At 41.7% G+C, this 22154-nt stretch overlaps 1 long non-coding RNA gene and 1 pseudogene across 1 annotated transcript; both read left to right on the plus strand.

Annotated features, from left to right (window-relative positions):
* Window positions 1-227: 227 nt before the first annotated feature.
* LOC107541415 (large ribosomal subunit protein eL21 pseudogene) lies at window positions 228-767 on the plus strand (annotated as a pseudogene).
* Window positions 768-9027: 8260 nt separating this feature from the next.
* On the plus strand, window positions 9028-16146 carry LOC107541405 (uncharacterized). Its single transcript, XR_015713669.1, has 2 exons — window positions 9028-11423; window positions 11718-16146. It is a non-coding gene; the product is annotated as an uncharacterized LOC107541405 (long non-coding RNA).
* Window positions 16147-22154: the final 6008 nt, after the last annotated feature.

Consider the following 22154-nt stretch of genomic DNA (forward strand, 5'->3'; position numbering starts at 1 on the left):
TTTTTCAGCATACATGGAACATTCACAAGGATAGACCATATGTTGGGTCACAGAACTAGCATCAACAAATTCAAGAATATTGAAATTATACCAAGCACATTCTCTGACCATGATGCCTTGAAATTAAGAATCAACTGCAAAAAGGAAGTAAAGAAACCCACAAATACAAGGAGATCAAACAACATGCTACCAAAAAATGACTGGGTCAAAGAAGAACTAAGCCTTTCAGCCGGAACCGCCATCTGCCAGTAATTAGCCAAAATGACCAACACAAAGGGAAAGAGGAGAGGCACCCGCTATATGTTCTCTAGACCTTTTAGAAAACATGGAGTTGTTCCTTTGGCCACATACATGTGCATCTACAAGAAAGGTGATATTGTAGACATAAAGGGAATGGGCACTGTTCAAAAAGGAATGCCCCACAAATGTTACCATGGCAAAACTGGAAGAGTCTACAATGTCACCCAGCATGCAGTGGGCATTGTTGTGAATAAACAAGTCAAGGGCAAGATTCTTGCCAAGAGAATTAATGTACACATCGAGCATATTAAGCACTCTAAGAGTCGAGATAGCCTCCTGAAACGTGTGAAGGAAAATGATCAGAAAAAGAAGGAAGCCAAAGAGAAGGTACCTGGGTTCAACTGAAGCATCAGCCTGCTCCACCCAGAGAAGCACACTTTGTGAGAACCAATGGAAAGGAGCCTGAGCTGCTGGAACCCATTCCCTATGAATTCATGGCATGATAAGTGTTAAAAAAAAAAAAAAAAAAAAGACCTCTATACTAATAAAAATGTTTCTCTTAATTGGGTAGAAGTGTGGTATCCCTTCCCCCCAAAAAATAATTAAAGAAAACTTTGTGCCCTGAAAAAAAAAAAAAGAACTAAAAGATGAGGTCAAAAGATATATAGAGGCAAATGAGAACGACAATACAACATATCAAAGCTTCTGGGATGCAGCAAAAGCAGTAATAAGAGGGAAGTTTATATCATTACAGGCCTATCTCAAGAAACAAGAGAAATCTCAAGTAAACAACCTAACATCACATCTTAAAGAACTAGAAAAAGGAGAACAAAAGCAACCCAAAGTCAGCAGAAGAAAGGAAATCGTGAAAATTAGAGAAGAATTGAATGAAATAGAGAACAACAACAAAAAACTATACAAAAAATTAATAAAACAAAGAGCTGGTTCTTTGAAAAGATTAATAAAACTGACAAACCCCCAGCTAGACTCACTAAGGATAAAAGGGAAAAGACCCATATAAACAAAATCAGAAATGAGAGAGGAGAAGTGACCAGACATCACAGATATACAAAAGATCATACTAGAATATTAGGAAAAACTATACGCCATCAAATTCAATAACCTAGAAGAACTGGATAAGTTCCTAGAAATATATAACCTTCCTAGACGAAATCATGAAGAATTGGAAAATATAAATAGACCGATCAGCAGCAAGGAAATAGAAACAGCCATAAAAAAACCTACCAAAAAATAAAAGCCCAAGACCAGATGACTTCAGTGAATTCTACCAAATGTTCAAAGAAGATTTGATACTTATCCTTCTCAAACTCTTCCAAAAATTTGAAGAAGAAGCAATACTTCCTAACACATTTTATGAGGCCAATATAATCTTGATACCAAAACCTGGTAAGGATAACACAAAAAAGAAAACTACAGACCAATATCTCTGAGGAAAACAGATGCAAAAATCCTAAACAAAATACTAGCAAATCAAATACAGCAGTTCATAAAAAAAAAAAAATAATACATCACGATCAAGTGGGGTTCATTCCAGGGGCACAAGGATGGTTCAACATACATAAATCAATTAATGTAATACACCAAATTAACAAAAGAAAGGATAAAAATCATATGATCTTATCAACAGATGCAGAAAAAGCATTTGATAAGATACTACATCCATTTATGATTAAAACACTCAATAAAACAGGAATAGAAGGAAAGTATCTTAATATAATAAAGGCCATATATGATAAACCCTCACCTAATATCATACTCAATGGTGAAAAACTGAAAGCTTTCCCTCTAAGATCAGGAACAAGACAAGGATGTCCACTCTCACCATTCTTATTCAACATAGTTCTGGAAGTCCTAGCCAGAGCAATAAAGCAAGAGAAAGCAATAAAATTAATCCAAATAAGGAAGGAAGAAGTAAAACTGTCACTTTTTGTGGACGTGATTCGGTATATAGAAAACCCTAAAGACTCCACCAAAAAACCATTAGAAACAATAAACAAATACAGTAAAGCTGCAGGAGACAAAATCAATGTACAAAAATCCATTGCCTTCCTGTATACAAACAACAAACCTTCAGAAAAAGAAATGAAAAAAATTCCTTTTGCAACTGCAACCAAAAGAATGAAATACCTAGGAATAAACTTAACAAAAAACATGAAAGACCTATATACTGAAAATCACAAAGCATAATTAAAAGAGATTGATAAAGACACAACAAAATGGAAAAATATCCCATGTTCGTGGATTGGAAAAATCAACATAATTAAAATGGCCATATTACCCAAAGCAATATACAGATTTAATGCAATCCCCATCAAAATACCAATGCCATTTTTTAAACCAATTGAACAAGAAATCACCAGATTTGTATGGAACTACAAAAGACCCCAAATAGCCAAAGCAATCCTGAGAAAAAAAGAATGAAGCTGGAAGTATCACACTACCTGACTTCAAATTATACTACAGAGCTACAATAATCAAAACAGCATGGCATTGGCACAGAAACAGACACACAGATCAGTGGAACAGAATAGAGAGCCCAGATATAAAACCACATGCATATGTGCAGATAATTTTCGACAAAGGAGCCAGAAACACACAATGGAGTAAAGATAGTTTCTTAAATAAATGGTACTGGGGAAACTGGAAGCCACATGCAAAAGAATGAAACTGGATTACAGTTTGTCCCCATGTACAAAAATTAACTCAATATGGATCAAAGATCTAAATATAGGACCTGAAACAATAAGTTACATAGAAGAAAACAGGTACCAAACTTGTGGACCTTGATCATAGAGAACATTTTATGAACTTGACCCCAAAGGCAAGGGAAGTAAAGGCAAAAATAAATTAATGGGACTATATCAAACTAAAAAGCTTCTGCACATCAAAAGAAACTGACAACAAAACAAAGAGGCAGCCAACCAGGTAGGAGATGGTATTTGCAAACAGTAACTCCAACAAAGGTTTAAATTCCAAAGTATATGAAGAACTCATAAAACTCAACACCAAACAAACAACCCAATCAAAAAGTGGACAAAGGACCAGAACAAACACCTCTCCCAAGAAGACATATAAACAGCCAATAGATATATGAAAAGATGTCCAACTTCACTAGCAATTAAGGAAATGCAAATCAAAACTACAATGAGATACCACCTCACACTTGTCAGAGTGGCTATGGTCAACAAGACAAGCAATAACAAGTGTTGGAGAGGTTGTGGAGAAAAGGGAACCCTCATTCACTGCTGCTGGGAATGTAGACTGGTACAACCACTATGGAAAGCAGTCTGGCGATTCCTCAAAAAATTAAGAATAGAGCTACCATATGACCCAGCAATTCCTCTCCTGGGTACATACCTGAAAAATTCGAAAGCATGTGTTCGCAAAGATATATGCACCCCTATGTTCATTGCAGCATTATTCAAGGTGGCCAAGACATGGAAACAACCAAAGTGTCTTGTGATCGAGGGCTGGATAAAGAAGATGTGGTGCATGTACACAATAGAATACTACTCAGCTATAAGAAAGGACGAAATACTGCCATTTGCAACAACATGGATGGACCTTGACAATATTATGCTAAGTGAAATAAGTCAGTCAGAAAGAGCTAAGAACAATATGATTTCACTCATAGGTGGGATATAAGACTGAAACTCATGGACACAAACAGCAGTGTGGTGGTTGCCAAAAGGAAGAGGGTGAGAGGTGAAGGGAGTCTTAATATATGGTAACAGGAAAAGATATGACTTTGGGCGGTGGGAACACAGAACGATATACAGATCTTGTAACAGAAACCCACACCTAAAACCTATATGTTCATATTAACCATTGTCACCCCAATAAATTTAATTTAAAAAATAAAAATAAATCCATTTAGTCTAGTGTGCCACCTAAAATAAAAAAGTCTGCTTAAAAACAAAAACAAAAAAAGAAAGAAAGAAAAAGAATACCTAATGCTCAGAGAATGTGGAAGTCCACCACTATTTTATTTTTATTTTCTCTAGTCTCCTGTGCCCAGGCCCCTAAAGCAATCTCAGGGTGGCATGGCAGTGGCCAAAGGGGACCTCATAGGAGCCAAAACTCTGAGGAAAGGGAACTTTCCTCTCCAGTAGGTGGAGCTGTGGTTCCAGTAGGTGGGACCTATCTTCCCCCCCCCCCCCCCCCCCCCCCCGAGGGAAGAACTTGGTAAAGACACCCCATAAAATTGTTCATGAATTCTAGAGTTCAGTAAAGTTTTCCTGTAAATGGCCAGGCAGTAAATATTTCAGACTTTGTGCACCATACAGTCTCTGTCACAACTACTGAACTCTGCTGTTATAGCAGGAAAGCAACCCATACAAGAACAACCGAGTGTGGCTGGTTCCGTTAAACCTTTATTTACAAAAGCAAGTAGGTCAGTTTCAGCTCATGAGCTGTAGTTTGCTGGCCTCTGCCATAGAGGAATGAAAACTTGTGTGCACATCAAAACCTGTACACAAATGTTTATAGCAGCTCTATTCATAATTGTCTCAAACTGGAAGCAACCCAAATGTTCCTTCAAAGAGTGAATATATAAACAAATTGTGATACAGTCATACAACAGAATATACAAACAATGCTGAGCATTGCTACTCAGCAATAAAAAGGAATGAACCATTGATACATGCATCAACATAGATGAATCTCAAAGTATTTTGCTGAGTGAAAGAAGCCAGACTCAGAGTAAATTTTCCTGATGATTCCATTTATATGACATTCTGGTAAAAAAAAAAAAAAGAAGAAGAAGAAGAAGAAAAAGAAAACTACAGAGACAGAGAACAGATCAGGGAGTACCAACAGTATAACAGTTAAAAATGATGAGGTAGGGTATTCTTGTTGCTACTGCAATAAATTACCACAAAGTTTGCGGCTCAAAACAGTACAAAGTTGAATCCCTTCACCTTTTTCACCCAGCCCCAAAACCCTCCTCCACTCTGAGATCTGTCAGTTTGTTCCATGTATCCATGCCTCTGGACCTATTTTGTTCATCAGTTTCTTTTGTTCATTAGATTCCACATATAAGTGAGATCATATGGTATTTGTCTTTCTCTGACTGGCTTATTTCACTTAGCATAATGCTCTCCGGATCCATCCATGTTGTCACAAAAGGTAAGATTTCCTTCTTTTTTATGGCTGAGTAGTATTCCATTGTGTAAATGTACCATAGAAATACACTATATATTTTTCTATGTACAATACATTTATAAAGGCATAGAAGGTCTGGAAGGATATCCAGTAAACTGATGAATAGCAGTGACCTCTGGCATGGACTGTAGGATTAGAATAGGTGGTCAAGTGTAGGACAATCTGTCCTGATTGTCAGAAACTTGCAAGAGAGATTTCTTCAAGCAAAAAGAATGAATAACCTGTTTTTATTATTTGAAAGAATGGACTCTAGCCAGGCTATCTGGATTTGAATCCCAGTGCCATCACTTGCTATCCTGTGATTTGAAGTGATGTGAGATAAGAAAATATATTTTGGGCCTGGCCAGGATGGCTCAATAGTTGAGCGTTGATCTACAAACCAGAAGGTCACTGGTTCAGTTACTCCCGTTCAGGGCACATGCCCCGGTTGCAGGCTCAATCCCCAGTGGAGGGCGTGCAGGAGGCAGCCAATCAATGACTCTCTCATCACTGATGTTTCTCTCTCTCCCTTTCACTCTCTCTGAAAAACAATGGAAAGAATATCCTCGGATGAGGATTAAAAATTTAAAAAAAAAGCACTAGAAACATCTTTGGTTATATTTGGTCTTTGACCCCAGTTCCTGACATAGGGCTCCTGAAACCCCTGTGATTTCCTGGGTGAAAGGAGTGTCTTTTGTTCCAATGGGACGACTCTGGGTGGGCTCCTGGATGGTTCTTGGATGAGGGCTTATCACCAGAAAGACGAAGCCATGATTAAAAGCTTGGAATTATCAGCCCTGCCCTTCATTTTCCAGAGAGAGAGGGTGGCTGGAAATGGAGTTAATGATTGATCATGCCTGTGTGAGGAAACTTCCATGAAATCCTAATAGTATGGAGTTTGAAGAGCTTCCAGGTTGCTGAACACATAGAGGTGCTGGGAGAACGGAGGATCTCTTCTCTCCCAGAAGAGATCCTCCGTTTGTTGCATGCACAGTTGCGAAAACATCCCCAAGGGGCCAAGGACTCCATCAAGAAACCCTTAAGGACTAATAATGCTCAGTGCCTCCACTGACAGGCAAAGCCCATCACAGAGGGGAGTGAGCCCCAGAATCAGGCCACGCCCCACCCTAGGCTGCAAGTACCCTGCTCTGTCTCAGTTTGGCTGTCCCCATAACCCAGCTTGCACCAAGGTTGGGATGCCAGCACCTCTTGCTGGCCTGGGGTTTGGACCCCAGAAGGAGCAGAAGCTGAGAACTAGTCTCCCCTCAGGAAAAACCTTCAGAGCCAAGTTTGGGGCATCTTCCCAGATGTATACTCCACTCAACCTTCATCAGATTTGTGAAACTAAATGCACTTGTGATTTGTTTGTCCATGGCTCTGATGCTACCCGCCAAGGGCAGGCTTCTCAGGTGGTAGAAATGGTGAGAAGTGGGTCGATTCTCACTCTCTAGTAGTTTTCCTTGTGGGTATGAGAAAAAATATGTCCCAAAATTCTTTATCCTTAGAACAGAAATCTCAAAATAGAAGGAAAACAGTATCAAACAATGACTCTTGCAACATATGCATAAAATGAAATCTAAATGGGTAATGACTGGGCATTTAAGATAAATATTCTCTACTGTAAGGGAAAAAATAGGACTTTAATATTTTAATTTAAAAAATAAAATAGAGATGCAGAAAGTCATATAACACAGGAGTATAGCTTAATGGGTTATTATAAGGCAACATCCCTTGTAACTACTACCAAATTCAAAAAGAAACTTTGCCACACACCCCTAAAGCCCATCCAATTTTAACCCATCAACCATTACCCTGACTTTATAGCAATTACTCTGCATTTCTTTATCATTATATCACCCAGTATACATCCCAAACATTGTAGTTTAGTCTTACCTATTTAAAAAATTGTTAGATTTTAAGTCTCTTTATTCTCAAATTTCTCACTCAAGTTCAAATTTGCCACAGCTGAGATTTGGGTGATTGCATTTGTGTGGTGCAGTGTATTGAAACCCTATGCTACGTGTCTTATATGTTGCTCCTGTATTCTCACACTACTACCACACTCACACTTCTGACACCAGACATGTGGGGGTTTTTCCCAAACCAAGCAATTCTTTACAACAGCTGGGTGTCTTACAATTCAGCTCAATTCTGACACTATCTACCTAGAGATAGCATCAGATTCCACAAGTTAAGGGATCAGTCCCACAAAACTGCTTTTCCTCACCTCAGATGCCAGTTGCAAGTCCAGGTTGTCACCTGTGCTGCTGATGATGGGTCATAGATCAGAGGTTCCCACGACTTCCTCCTTGGGTTCAATTAATTTGCTAGAGCAGTTCACAGGAAACCAGTTTACTTACTGTTTACCAGTTTATTATAAAAGAATATGACAAAAGATACAAATGAACAGCCAAGTGGAAGAGATGCGTAGGGTAAGGCATGTGGGAAAGGACGCTTCCCTGCCCTCTCCAAACACGCCTCCCCTCTCCCAGCACCTCCGCACATTCACCAACCTGGACGCTCTCTGAACCCCATGCTTTTGGGATTTCATGGAGGCTTTCTCACACAGGCATGACCGATCATAAATTCCATTTCCAAACCTTCTCCCTTCTCAGGAGAATAAGGGGTAAAGCTAAAAATGCCAAGCTTCTAATCATGGCTTGGTATTTCTGCTTACCAGCCTCAATTCAGGAGACCCCAGAGTCACATTAGAACAAAAGACCCTGCTGTCACCCAATTAATTCCAAAGGATATATAAAATTTCATAAGCAGTTGAACATATTTCTCTGTAATCTTTTTCCTGCAAATTGGCAGCTGGATGCAGAGGCCAGATCTGGTTCAAGTTTGATCTCTTTAGCAAAACCGAAAGGCTTCTCATTAGGGGGCAAATAATCTCCTGTGTCATTCTTTTTGTGATGTTAGCAGCTGAGATACTCAATGCCTACATTCATTGGTGGTTGCAAAATGGTGATATTCAAATTCTAACAATTCTTTTTTGTTTATTAATTGCATTACTTTTACAGAGATGCTTTCACTCATCTATCTTTTGGTTACCAATGCTACAGTTCATGTAAGAAAGGCAGGATAAATGTTTTATTCTTTCCCCTTTATATACCAGTTTTCTCAAGAAAATGATTTGTTTCCTATCATCCTCCAAAAGTCACCAGATCATTGTGAATTCATTAACTTAAACATATTAGATGAGTTTTAATCAAATTGCAGTTATGTTCTTGGAGGTTAGATCGTCTCATCTGTGGCCAGTGGGAAACTGTTGAAGCTGGCAAGTCCTTTAGCCATCACCCTTTTAGGTCTGGACAGCTTTCTGATAAGATTCAAGGATTATATTTACATTTCTACACCCAGACCTGGAATCAGCCATTTCTCAAAAAATCTGGGTGCCAGGGTTGCTCATTGTTTCTAGGCCTCTCTCTTCAGCAGGCAGAGCTAGAAAGCGCACGCGGCACGCGGCACACACACACACACACACACACACACGCACGCACACACACACACACACACACAGAGTTTTTTTTAAAAAAATAACTACCTTCTGAGATAGTACGACTTCCAAGTAAAATTCAGGAATACAGATTGTTTTTTACTCAACCTATTCTAGATTATATCTGTATTTCCTTTTTTCCACACCAAAAATATGGGTTCTCGAAGATAACAGGGGATGATAAAATTAGAATATCTCATAATTATTCATTTACTTTATACCACTGTGTTAGGCTGCCCAAGACTACGTCACATCCGGTGACTCACTAGGAGTGATTGAGCATATATCTGTGTTCGACTAGGTAGTTAGATAGACATGAGCAGGGCAGAGAAAGGACAAACTGACCAAAAAGCAGCGCTTAAATAAACAAGGAAAAGGGAGAACAGAAAACTAAAACAGCCATCAAAGTTAGACAAAAAGAGGGAAAAGAAATGCAGTAAAAACGACTCCCAGCACCAAAAGGACAAAATTTTTCAAGACACCTGCAGACTCAGGAAATTCTAAGAAGCTCACCAGTTAAGCAGACCCAGGAAATTCTAGACAGTCCACCAGCTAAAAGACAAATGGTGCAGGGAGATTAGGGCAAAGCGTGGGAGGGGCAAGAATAAGACAAAAGCCAGGACCTAGATCCCCGGATGTACTTTCGCTTGAATAAAGCTTTGCTGCTGCTGCAATTTCCCCGTCTCTCGTGTTGAAATCTTTCCTTCAGGAGACGAGAACCTGGTCCTGCTGATCCCCAGCGCCGCTGACTGTTTTGGCGAACCGCCAGCCAGGAGCGATTCCAGAAAGCCCCCGAGCGGTAAGCATCAAGCCTCGTCCTCTCTTGGGCTAGAGGTTTTGCCTTTTTTTTCTCTCTTCCTCTCTCTCTTCCTCGCTCTCTCTCTCTCTCTCTCCCTCTCTCTCCCTTCCCCCCTCTCTTTCCCCCTCCCTCCCCCTCCCTCTGTCTCCCCTCTCCCCTCTCTGTCCTTTCCTCCCCCGTAGATCTCCCCCCATCTCTCCCCCTTCCTCTCCTCCCGTTTCTCTCTCCCCTCCCCCATCTTTTCTCTCCCTCTTGCTCGCCTCCCTCTCTCCTCCCCTCTGTTTCTCTCTCCCCTCCCCCCATCTTCTCTCTCCCTCTCTCCTCTCCTCTCTCTCTAATCTCTCTCTCTAAACTGCACTCTCTTGGGCACCCCGTTAAATGCCAGTAGGGCGGGTGCCACTTGAAGATTCCCGTGGAAGAAAAAGGTGGTGCTCAGCCCGGGGCAGATAACCCGCAAGACAAAGGCTGAGAGTGTCTCAATACTGTCCCCACCCCCACCCCCCTGCAGTTACCCGTAGGTAATACTAGAGATTCTTATTTTCGCTTTGGCACTTTAACGGGGTCCTACTAATCCGTGAGGCCCAGTCTCTGAGCTTGAGCAAACATTTCTCCGGGGAAGTCAAATATCACCTGTAATTAAAATTTGACTCATCCGGAAAGCGCATATAAGCGCTGGTCACCCGGCATTTCGAGACCTCCCCGCCATTTTAAACGGCCGCGGAGGGAAACCAAGACACGTAAAAAGGACTGGGAGATCCAGTGGAAGTCACTGTCCCTGGAAACCCTTCCTATAAGCAGCACACTACAACCCACTACACACTCTGGGAGAACTTCGCTGGGCTCAACAGATTTATTTTACAATTATGCCCCCGCCCAGACGACCAGCTTCCTCTACACTTCCTCTTTCAAAAGCTCCCACGTTTCGCCTCTTGAATCTTGTTTACCCGTCTGATATTCTTTCTTTTGCCTCCCGCCACATGCAACTGTGTTTCCTGTGCAGACGGGGTGACTGCTGTATATGCCAAGGGTCGGGTTACCACTTTTCCTCAGGCTTTCCTCACACGAAGGCAGAAGCGCCTCATTTTCCTTGCTTGTTACACCACATAAGGAGAGAACACTGGCCTAATTCTAAGATGAACTCTTTTCTCATTTGTTTTTGGTTTTATGGCTCCTGGAAAACACTGCAGAGCTCCATTTATTATCAACCCGTGCGATATTTTTCTCGCCTACTTAGATTCAGCTACTTATATCCTGTCAGGCCTAACATCTCCCACCAGCAAGCTTTTGTTTATTGGCAGCAGGGTGCCCTTTTCAGTCAACTTATAGCCCTGCTCTGCTCGTCTTGGGAATCAAGAATACTCCTTTTAAAATATTTAGACATTTCAGACACTAACTGCCGAGAGTACTTTTGCTGTCTCTGTCACCACCAGTCCTGGCATGACTTACACTTCCCACCGGCCTTTCTTATCAAGAACGGACTCCCCTGCCTACTTAAACACTTTATTTGTCCAGTATTAGGCCCTATTGAGATGGGGCTATCTCGATCGGGATTCTGCATAGACTCAGATAACTTATTAGATTGGATCACATTTTTCAAACATCTTTATCACAGGCTAATCATAAGACAAAACAAGGTACTGACGCTTCAAGACTTAGCAGGACTTCAACTCCTAAGAACACTTTCCAACTTTCCAGATGATGAGCTCAGGGTTTGGAAGTCAGGTAGGCTAGCTAATAAATGGGGCACTCGGGGGAGGGGAAGGGATCGCCTAGATAGCTGAAAATATATGGCTCGAAAAATCCAAAACCTGAAAAATTTGAGTCACTAGGGAAGCTTTGGTAAGGTGTGCTAAGGCCAAGGCTTTAAGAGAGTCTCTAAAGAGCTCTAGAAATACTCTACATGGCAAAGGGGACACCTGAGCCTCTCCACACTCTATTCATTTGAACAAGGTCATGAGGATGTTCGCACTTTCCTCTCTAGCTTCATTGCCCAGACCTCTTTTTTCTATTTTCCAGATAGGCAACACCACCTCCATACTACAGGACTCACCACTGGGATGAATTATCAACAATTGGGATAAATTTGACCCTCAAACCCTCAGGAAGAAAAAATTAATATTCTGTAATATGGCCTGGCCACAGTATAAATTAGATGACCAAGAGGTCTGGCCCCATAATGGAAGCATAAAGTATAATACTATTCTCCAGCTAGACTTGTTTTGTCACCAACAAGGGAAACGGACTGAGGTCCCATACATACAAACCCTTATGGCCCTCAGAGACAATCCCAAGCTCTAGAGGCAGCTCTTGCAAATTAGATCCAGCTGTTTTAGCAGTTATTAACCAGATGCCCCAGCCTAAAACCATAGGCACCCTAGATCTCCAGCCCCAACTGGCGCTAGGGACCTTGGCTACAGCCCCTGAATACACTACGTATGATCCTGCAACCCCTTACATAGGACCCACAACCCCTAGGTTATGTCCATTACAAGAGGTTACTGGACCCTCTGGTCCTATACGGGTCCAGGTGCCATTCTCCATTCAGGATTATAAACAGGTAAAATCAGACCTTGGAACTGTTTCAGATGATCCCCCAAAAATACATTAACTTCCTTAAATTAACCTGGACCTTTGACTTTATGTGGAAGGATATTGCAGGGATCATGGGACAAACTCTGTCACCAGAGCAGCGAGCTGAAATAACTGAAGCAGCTCAAAGATTTGGGGATGACACCCACCTAGCTCAGCCCCAAATATACCCTATAGGAGTTGCTGCAGTCCCAACTGCAGACAGACCCCCATTGGAACTATAACAACCAATGAAACAGGGCTCTTAGAGATCACTTTTTACATTGCTTAATAGAAGGAATGAAAAGAATTCAAAGAAAACCTATAAATTATAATAAACTTTCAACCATTGGCCAAGGGCCCCAAGAAAACCCTCTGCCTTTTTAGAAAGATTAAAAGAGGCCCTTCTGAAACATACCAGCCTACATCTCAACTCACCCAAGAGACAATTAATTTTAAAAGATCACTTCCTGACTCAGGCAGCCCCAGACGTCTGGCGCAAATTACAAAACCGAGCCTTAGGTCCAGGAACACCGATGACTGAGATCCTAAAGGATCATCCTCAGTTTACTATAATAGAGAAATAGAGGAGGAGGAAAAGAACAAAGAGAGAGAAAAGCGCAAAGACAAAAGGCAGGCTCAGCTCCTTGCTGCCCTTTAGGCCCAGCCTTCTCAGAAGGGTGGAAACCCAAAGGCGCCCGCTGGAAACTGCCATCGCTGTGGGAAGCCAGGCCAATGGAAGCGGGAAGCCAAAAACACCTTGTGCCAAATGTAAGGAGTCTGGTCATTGGGCCTGTGGCTGTCCTGGGTCCCGAAGGGGACTCCGGCCAGAACCACTCATGACCCTTGATTGAGGAGGCCCTCCACTCTGGCCTGCTCCCAGCAAGACTATCCATTTGAACGGGACGGAGCCAAGGGTCACCCTAGATGTGGAAGGTAGAAACGGGAGCTGCCTACTCTGTGCTAAATAACTTCTCTGGACCTCTAATTTCCGACTCCTCCCAAGTTATTGGGGTTAGTGGAAAACCCTCTATTGGGAGATTTACTACTCCCTTGTGCTGCCTTTGGGACCAAACAGTCTTTTCCCATCGGTTCCTGGTGATGTCAAAATGCCCTATCCCGCTTTTAGGGAAGGACGTCCTCAGTAAACTAGGGGCACAAATATCAATACCCATGAAGCCAATATCTTTTTCTCTGAGCTGATCCCTGAAACTGAGGAAATCGTAGATCACCCCATAAATTTGGCCATTAACCTGGAGGTCTGGGCTAACTGAGTACCAGGAAGAGCTAGGAGAGCAATACCTATAAAAATAAAGGACCTACAAACTTCCCCCATAGGAAACAATACCCTATTAAGCCAGAGGCAAGAAAAGGACTCCAAATAGTAATAAATTCCTGAAACATGGGCTATTAATTTGCCTGCAATATCCCTATCCTGCCTGTTAAAAAATCAAATGGAGAATATAGTTTAGTGCGAGATCTACTATTATAAATGAGGTTGTTGTCCCAACCCATAGTTCCCAACCCTTATACTATCCTAGGAGAAATACCTTCTCAGATCCAATGCTTTTCAGTCTTACACCCGAAGGATGCTTTCTTTTGCATTCCTCTGAGAACTCTGCTCTCAGTATTTATTTGCCTTTCAATGGACCAAGGAGGACAATACAAATCAACAGCTAACCTGGACTGTATTTCCCAAGGGCTTTAGGGATAGCCCTCACTTAATTTGACAAGCACTAGCCAAAGATCTGAGGGACCTAACTTGGGAGGGGGTGGAAGCTCCTACAAATTGTAGATGATTTACTCATTTGCTCCCCCTCCACAGAAAAAGGAATACAGCACGCTATTAAGACTAAATTTTCTGGCAGACGGGATACAAAGTATCTAAGACCAAAGCTCAATTACTTAAAAGATAAATTACTCATTTTGCAAGTAGACAGGACCTTAAGGAACAGCCTTTAGACTATCCAGGGGAAAATTAATTCACTGACAGAAACAGCTCTGTACTAAATGGAACCCGTTATTCGGGGTACACTATAGTTTCTTTACATCAAATTATAGAGGCCAAATCTCTTCCTTCAGGAACTTCTGCACAACTAACTGAATTAATAGCACTCACAAGGGCCATAGAATTAGGACAAGATAAAAGATTGAAGCCCTGGCCGGTTTGGCTCAGTGGTTAGAGTGTCGACCCTTGGACCAAAGGATCAAGGTTTCGATTCCTGGTCAAGGGCATGTACCTCCTTTGCAGGCTTGATCCCCGGCCCAGTCCATGAGGGAGGCAACCAATCGGTGATGTGTCTCTCTCACATCGATGTTTCTCATTCTCTCTCCCCCTCCTCTCGCTCTTCCATTATCTCTAAAAATCAATGGAAAAATATCCTGGGGTGAGGATAAAAAAAAAAAGATTGACTATATATACAAACTCTAAGTATGCTTTTCTACTACTTCATGCTTATGCAGCTATCTGGAAGGAAAGGGGATTCTTAACAGCAAAAGATAACCCCATTAAATACGGGCCTCAAATTTTAAAATTATTACAGGCAATTCATTTACCTAAAGAAATAGTAGTTATACACTGCAAGGGACATCAAAAAGGCCAAAGTAAAGTAGCACAAGGAAACAAATACGCTGATAAAGTTGCAAAGGCAGCCACCACCTCTGATATATTCTTGGGATCACTAATTCCATCCTTACCTACAGAACTACCAACCCCTAAATATACCCAAGAAGAAATACAGTGGACATCCAATACAGGTACACCAAGGGACCAACTGGATGGTTCCAATCAGAGGGACTCCTTCATGTCCCCTCAGTCTTACAATGAAAAATCACAAAAGCCCTCCATGAACTACAACAATCCATCAACTCATTAGCCAATGTAGTTTTAGACAATCGTATTGCCCTAGACTATCTCTTAGCTGCATGCAGAAGGAAGAGTTTGCGCTATTGAAAATACCTGCATGCTGCACCTGCATCAGTAACTCCGCTAAAGTAGAAATAAGAGTACATGAAATTCTAAATCACGCAACCTGGTTAAAAGGCCTCAGAGAAACCCAACTTTTGCCCAGTATGGTGACCTCGCTTACTTGGAACTGGAAAAATTGGTTATGGTCTCTCCTTGGACTTCTTAGGATCCCTCTCCTCTCCATATTGGGGATGCTACTGTTTGGCCCTTGTTTGTTTAACCTATTTGTAAAATTTGTCTCTTCCAGGTTACAACAATTTCACCTGCAAATGATGGTTCACCAGGGTTTTCAACCTCCCCTCCCCCCCCCCCCCGCAGAGACAACTCAATCCCTTGATCAAGCTGGCCAACGATTCAGAGAAACTTACCCTCTGCCCTGACAGATAGCAAGAGAATGAGACCCAATCCCCAACTTCGCCCGTTTGTCAGCAGGAAGTAGCCAGATGACTGTCTACGTCCATGATCTCCCAATGAATTGGGTCTCATAACTCTTGAGAGGGAAATGTTAGAGTAGGTAGTTAGATAGACATGAGCAGGGCAGAGAAAGGACAAACTGACCAAAAAGCCGCGCTTAAATAAACAAGGGAAAGGATGACTAGAAAGCTAAAACAGCCATCAAAGTTAGACAAAAAGAGGGAAAAGAAATGCAGTAAAAATAACTCCTAGCACCAAAAGGACAAAATCTTACAAGACGACTGCAGATACAGGAAGTTCTAAGAAGCTCACCAGTTAAGCAGACCCAGGAAATTCTAGAGAGCCCACCAGCTAAAGGACAAATGGTGCAGGGAGATTAGGGCAAAGCGTGGGAGGGGCAAGAATAAGACAAAAGCCAGGACCTAGACCCATTCGGGGCCCTCGAACTTCGCTTATTGTACTTTCGCTTGAATAAAGCTTTGCTGCTTGCTGCAATTTCCCCGTCTCTCGTGTTGAAATCTTTCCTTCAGGAGACGAGAACCTGTTCTTGCTGATCCCCAGCGCCACTGACATTTGTGTTCACAGTTAAGGTTTGTTACAGCAAACAGACATGCAGCGGAATCAGCAATGGAAAAAGACAGGCAGAGTCTGAAGAATGCTTATCATAAGCTTCCTTACGTTGTCTCTCACAATGAGTCAGGCAGAGCTGGCTGTTTCCTAGCAACACAAGTGCGACTGCCCAAGGAAGCTATTAGAGACTCAGTGCCTAAGGTTTTTGTTGGGGGCTGGTCACTAGACATTCTGTCTAGCATATACCAAAATTTCAGATTCTCAGAATGAAAGCAGATGATGAGCATAAACCACACTGATTGCACAAAGTCTGGGCACAATGAGCCATCCTTACCAGTTAGGAATAGTGGAAACACTTCCCAAATTCAAGTTCTCAGGCAACGGCTAACCTTTCAAAGGATAGCAGGCTCAGGCCAGCTCTGTTAACCCCTTTCTGGATAGCTGAGCCCTTGGACCTTGGCCAAGACACCTTTACAACAAAATGATCGGTAGGACCCCCTGCATCAGGTGAGACAAACCTGCAGTATCGACCTCAGTTATACCCTACAGAGGTCCTAGATTTCACCAGTTAAAACCAATTCACGAACCACAAAGGTTTGTCTTAGAATGCCAAATAGCTTCCTCAAATTTCTATATTAACCCCCTTTCACCTGGCTCGTGGTATCCATTCAGGCACAGTATGCTCTGGTGAGTAAATGGAAGCTGACCGGAAGGCCATCTAGGCTGAGGCAGTGTTGGGATAGTCTGGGCGGGTGCACAGGAAGTGAAGTCCCAGAGGGCACAGGTGGCACCCCTAGAAAAGAGGGTGTCTAATAATTGTTAGGGTACCCAGAGCAGGGCAGACATTAGCCAGGCAGTATGGGTTAACAGGGCCCTCAGTGTTGCCTCTCACTGTGGAGCCTCCTGACCATCCAACCAAATAATCGTTTAGTCCTTGATTTCAGAGGCACTGGCTGAAAGCAGCCAGTTTCCTTCAGTTTTGCTTCCATCATTTCCCTCATGAGTGTGGACAACATGTGGAGGTGCTCTGCATGGAAAGTGCAGGGGCTGCTGCCGCCCCTGCTGCCTCATTGTTAAGCTCTGTCAGGTGCGAGCTACAGTCGGTTTTAATTCAAGGTGCTCAGCAGCTTGGAAATGAAACACCATGAGGCATTTTTTCTTCAGGAAGAGGGGAAAGCTTCTGGGTGCAGTTCAGAAAAACAAAGATCACTAATGCCCTCTTTACTCCCTGGCATCTCCCCAGGCTTTTTTTAAAATTTCTCCATGGTTACAACATCAGTGTGTCTCACTCAATAATCATAACCTCACATTTCCCAACCATTTTATTCTCAGACCTTTTGTCTGGAAGGGTTGTATGCAAGAAGAAAGAACATTTTTATACAATTTAACCAGAAAGCTACATCATGGTCAGGAATTGGTCAGGAAGAATCCTGAACGTTCCTTGGTTTTTTTGTTGTTGTTGTTTTTCAAAATGGGTTTACATAACCTCCCACTCCTTTAGTCCTGATAATTTCCCCAGTGAGCAGCCTAGAAAAAATCAATCCCTTACTGGCGACAACTGCATTAAATAATCAAATGCTTTGCAAAGGTGTGTCTAGCAACACAGAGGTGAAGGAAGTAGAGTTAGGCTATTAGCTCATTGGTACAAACTGCAAGTAATCTGGAAAGTTGAACACAGCAAGTCAACAGCAGTGAGCCATCTCCAAGTAGGGGTGGGGAGTCTGATCTGTGGGGAGTAGGTGAAGGGGTCACACTCCCTGTGACGTCCTTCCCTAGCTTGCAGGGTTCAACAGTAACCACAGGTTAGCCACAAATTAGTCTCTGTATCAGAAATATGAAGCCAATCAGCAGCTCAATTATACAAGCCCTTTCCTGTCAGCATTTGTATGGTATTCAAATATCATATTCACTCATCCTTGATATTTTTGCAGTTCATGGCCCTGCATAGGCTGCCTTAAGTAGGCAACATACCCAGAATCTGAGTCCTGTTCTTTAATATAGATGCACTTTCAGTTGAGCACAGCTCACAGTGAAGCTGAAACAGCTGCAGAAGACAGTTTCAGGTTTCAGCTTAAGAGTCGGGCTGGGGCAATTAGGATCTGTGAATCCAGGATTTTTAAAAAGCCAGTAATATTGTAATAATTATGTACAGTGCCAGATGGGTACTTGAAATATCAGAGGGGGACCAGTTTGTAAAGCATGTGATTGTCTAGCCACTATGCTGTACACCTGAAACTAATGCAAAATAATATTGAATGTAAACTGTAATTGAAAAATAAAAAATTTAAAAAGCCAATGGCTGTTTTTGAGTAGCAGCGAAGTTGAGACAAGGAAGAGCCAGACAGCTGTGTTCCCAGCCTAAGTGATTAGCAAGGCTTTCCTAAAAGCCCTTTTTATCTTATCAATTTTAGCGTCCAAGCAGGTTCACTCAAAAATATGTATATGTGGCTGGAAAACCAGCAGCTTCTACTGCCACGCACTTCATTTCAACAATACACACCGGGTTCAGATCTCCAAAAGTGCCATTTTAACCTGAAAATTGCCTTTCTTTTCATGTTGTCCCCCTTTTTCCAGAGGCCCCAACAAGCAAACAACACTTGTTATGAGGTCTTGTTCTTTTCCCAATAGTCAGTGTTGAAACTGCAATCTGCCCTCAGGCAGCAGAAAGCAAGGGAGCTTTGATCCACATACATTCTTTTTTTTCCCATTGCAACTTTCCCTATCAGGATGATCTATGTCTAGCACAGGTGAATTGACGTGTATAAAATTTTACATCAATTTTTATTATACACCCAGGTGCAATAGCCATAAAATAAAACACACCTATTTTCCCCTCAAACCCCTAGCCCTAAAAGCAGCACTTACAGGGTTAACATTACAGCAACCAGCAGATCAGGGCTGCAAAGTAAGGAGGGGCTGTCCAGGAACTGAAGCAGCTGCTGGGCTGAAGAAAAGGCTAGAGTGGGTTTTTTTGTTGTTTTCTTTTTTTAACACCCCCTCCCCTCCCCCCCGCCGCCTTTACCTAAAGCCTTGCTCCAGCCCTGGGAACCAATTTACCTATTTTTCTTTGACTTGGAAGAGAGAGCAACACAAACTAATTTTGTTGTCTTTAGTTCATACAAAGCTTGTTTTGGGGGGAATATTTGGGCTCTTTCCTCTCCCACTTGGAGGAGAAAACAAAAAACAAAACCATCAGCTGAGTTGCTCTTTTTCCTCCCTTTAGACAGCACGAGTTCCAGTGAGCAAACTTGCCTATGGTTAGATTTATCATTTTCAAATTCCATGGGACCTGTTATCTTTCACAAGAGATGGCAGCTCAGTTGCTGTTTAACACTGTAGGTAACTTCACAGACACTCAGACACCAGGAGTTTTTCACCTTCCATCACTTTTTTTTTTTTCTTTTTCCTGAATGACGCAGTAGCCATATTTCAGTGAGTCAGGATTGTTTTCTTGAGTCCCACCACTGCCACCATAGCCAGTGATTCACTACAAGGACTCATAGAACTCGGGATATAACTGTATTTACAGCTAAGGTTATAGCAGCAAATGGATATGGCATAGAATCAACAAGGAAAAAAGACACAGGAAGATGCCACGCACAGGTTTCCTTATGCTGTCTTTTCCTCCAGGGAGGGTCACACAGAGCATGCAGTTGGCCCAGCAATGGAAATGCAGCAACCCATGTGTGATATTTCTTACCGAGAAACCCAAGGTTTTTATTGGGATTTAGTCATTAGGCACCCTCTGTAAGAAGCAGATGTTCAGCATAAAACACACTGTTTACACAGTGAACCCCCCTTATCAGGTAGGTAATGGTGGGAACTCTCCTGAAATCAAGTTCCCAGACTCCAGTCAAAGGCAAACTTTGTGAGCTGGCTGTTCCAAGGATAGCAGTCTCAGACCTGCTGTGTTAACCCCTTTCCGGGAACTCACATTATTCAGTCTCAGAATAGCAATACTAATACTACCGCCACTGATATAATTACTAAGAATAGTTTTAAAATGTAGATATATTCTCCCCATTCTCTCCCAATTTTTTCATAATTGTACTATATCTACATTACCTGAGCCCTTGCATATGAAACTCTCCCTTTGAACTGTTATTAGTCTTAATTCTTAGTTCAGTGCTCACCACCAGTTCTTGGGCCAAAAACTCTCTAGTCATTTTGGTGTTCTGAAGCTGGTTCTTTAATAGATTCCTTAGGAAGGACTTATGAAGACAATATTCCTTCAGTTCTTGCATACTGATAACATTTTGTCGATATCCTTTATAGTTGAAAGACATTTTTTCTTGGTATAAATTTCTTAGCTCACATTTTCTTTCCTTGTTTATCTTAAATGTTACTTTACTGTATTCTGGTGTAAAAGGTTGCTATCAACCCTGGCTGGTGTGGTTCTGTTGGTTGGAGCATCGTCCCATGTACCAAAAGGTTATGAGTTTGATTCCTGGTCAGGGCACATACATAGGTTTTGGGTTTGATCCCCTGTTGGGGCTAGTATGGGAGGCAAGCGATCAATGTGTCTCTTTCACATCAATGTTTCTCTCTCTCTTTCTCTTCTTCCCTCTCTAAAAAAAAAAAAAAAAAAAAAAAGTCTGATGATGATCTAATTTTCTTACCCTTATAGATCAATTGCTCTTATTTTCTAGATGCTCAAAAATTTTTTTTCTTCATCTTCAAAGTTCAATAATTTATGAGAATATATCTTGGTGGTGGCCATTCTAGGTAGATATTATCAGGCACACAGTGTGCTCTTTCAAATATCTCCTCCATCCTTCCTACCCCACCACCACCACCCCACCACCCCAGAGATACCAACTACAGGTATAGACATCTTGAATTTACCCCAGAGCTGATACTCTGTTCATTTTTAAAGTATTTTTTTCCTTCTACATTTCAGTTTTGATAGTTTCTATTACTATGCCTTAAAATTCACTAACCTTCTGCCATATCTAATCTACTGTTAATCCCATTCGTGCATTTTTTATTTCATATTATGGTTTTCATCTCTAAAAGTTCTATTTGGGCTTTTTAAAAATGTTCCACATCTCTATTTAATATGCTAATTTAGGTTTTTGAACATTTGAAATAGAGTTTAATGACTACTTTAATGTTCTTCACTATTTATTCATAATCTGTGTCATTTCTGAGTCAATTTGAATTTATTTATTTTTCTCCAAATGATATGTCATGTTTTCTTGGTTCATTGCATGCCTAGTTATTTTTTACTAGATGACAGGCATTGTGAATTTTGTCTTGCTTGGGGATGGATATTTTTCCGTTCTTATAAATAAGAACAGAAGCTTTATTCTGGGACATAGTTAATTTATCTGGGAACAATTTGATTCTTTTAGATCTTGCTTTTAAGCTTTATTGGGCATGACCAGAGCAGCATTTAGTCTAGGGCTAATTTTAGCCCCACTACTGGCCTCCTAAGTACTCTACTCAATTCCTTGTGAATTATGAGGTTTTCCAGTGTGTCTAGTAAGACGAAAAACTATTATTAACCCTCTGTGAACTCCAGGAATTCCCTCTAATCCTTTCTGATGGTTCTTTGCTTAGCCTTGAATAGTTTCCTCACATGGATGAGCTGAGGAGTACTCAGCTGAAGACTCAAGAGGAACCCTCTTCAGGTCTGTGGAGCTCTTTCCATCTCTGTGGAGCTCCTTCCAGTGCCCTAGCTCCCTTGGGTTCCTTGAACTCTCAGGTCCATCTCCTTAACCCAGGAAGAGTGCTGGGCTCTGCCTGGATTACCTTTCTCAGCACTGTGACTGGAAACTCTCCAGGCTGAGGCATTTACAGGGCTCACTTCATTTGTTTCCCCTTTCTCAAAGATCACTGTTTTTCATTGCCTGATATCCAGTGTTTTGAAGACCATTGTTTCATATGTTTTATCATTATTTTAGTTGTTTTAGGTGGAAGGGTAAATCTGG

This window comes from Miniopterus natalensis, chromosome X (genome assembly GCF_054644295.1).
Source record: "Miniopterus natalensis isolate mMinNat1 chromosome X, mMinNat1.hap1, whole genome shotgun sequence".
In the NCBI taxonomy this organism is placed as follows: domain Eukaryota; kingdom Metazoa; phylum Chordata; class Mammalia; order Chiroptera; family Miniopteridae; genus Miniopterus; species Miniopterus natalensis.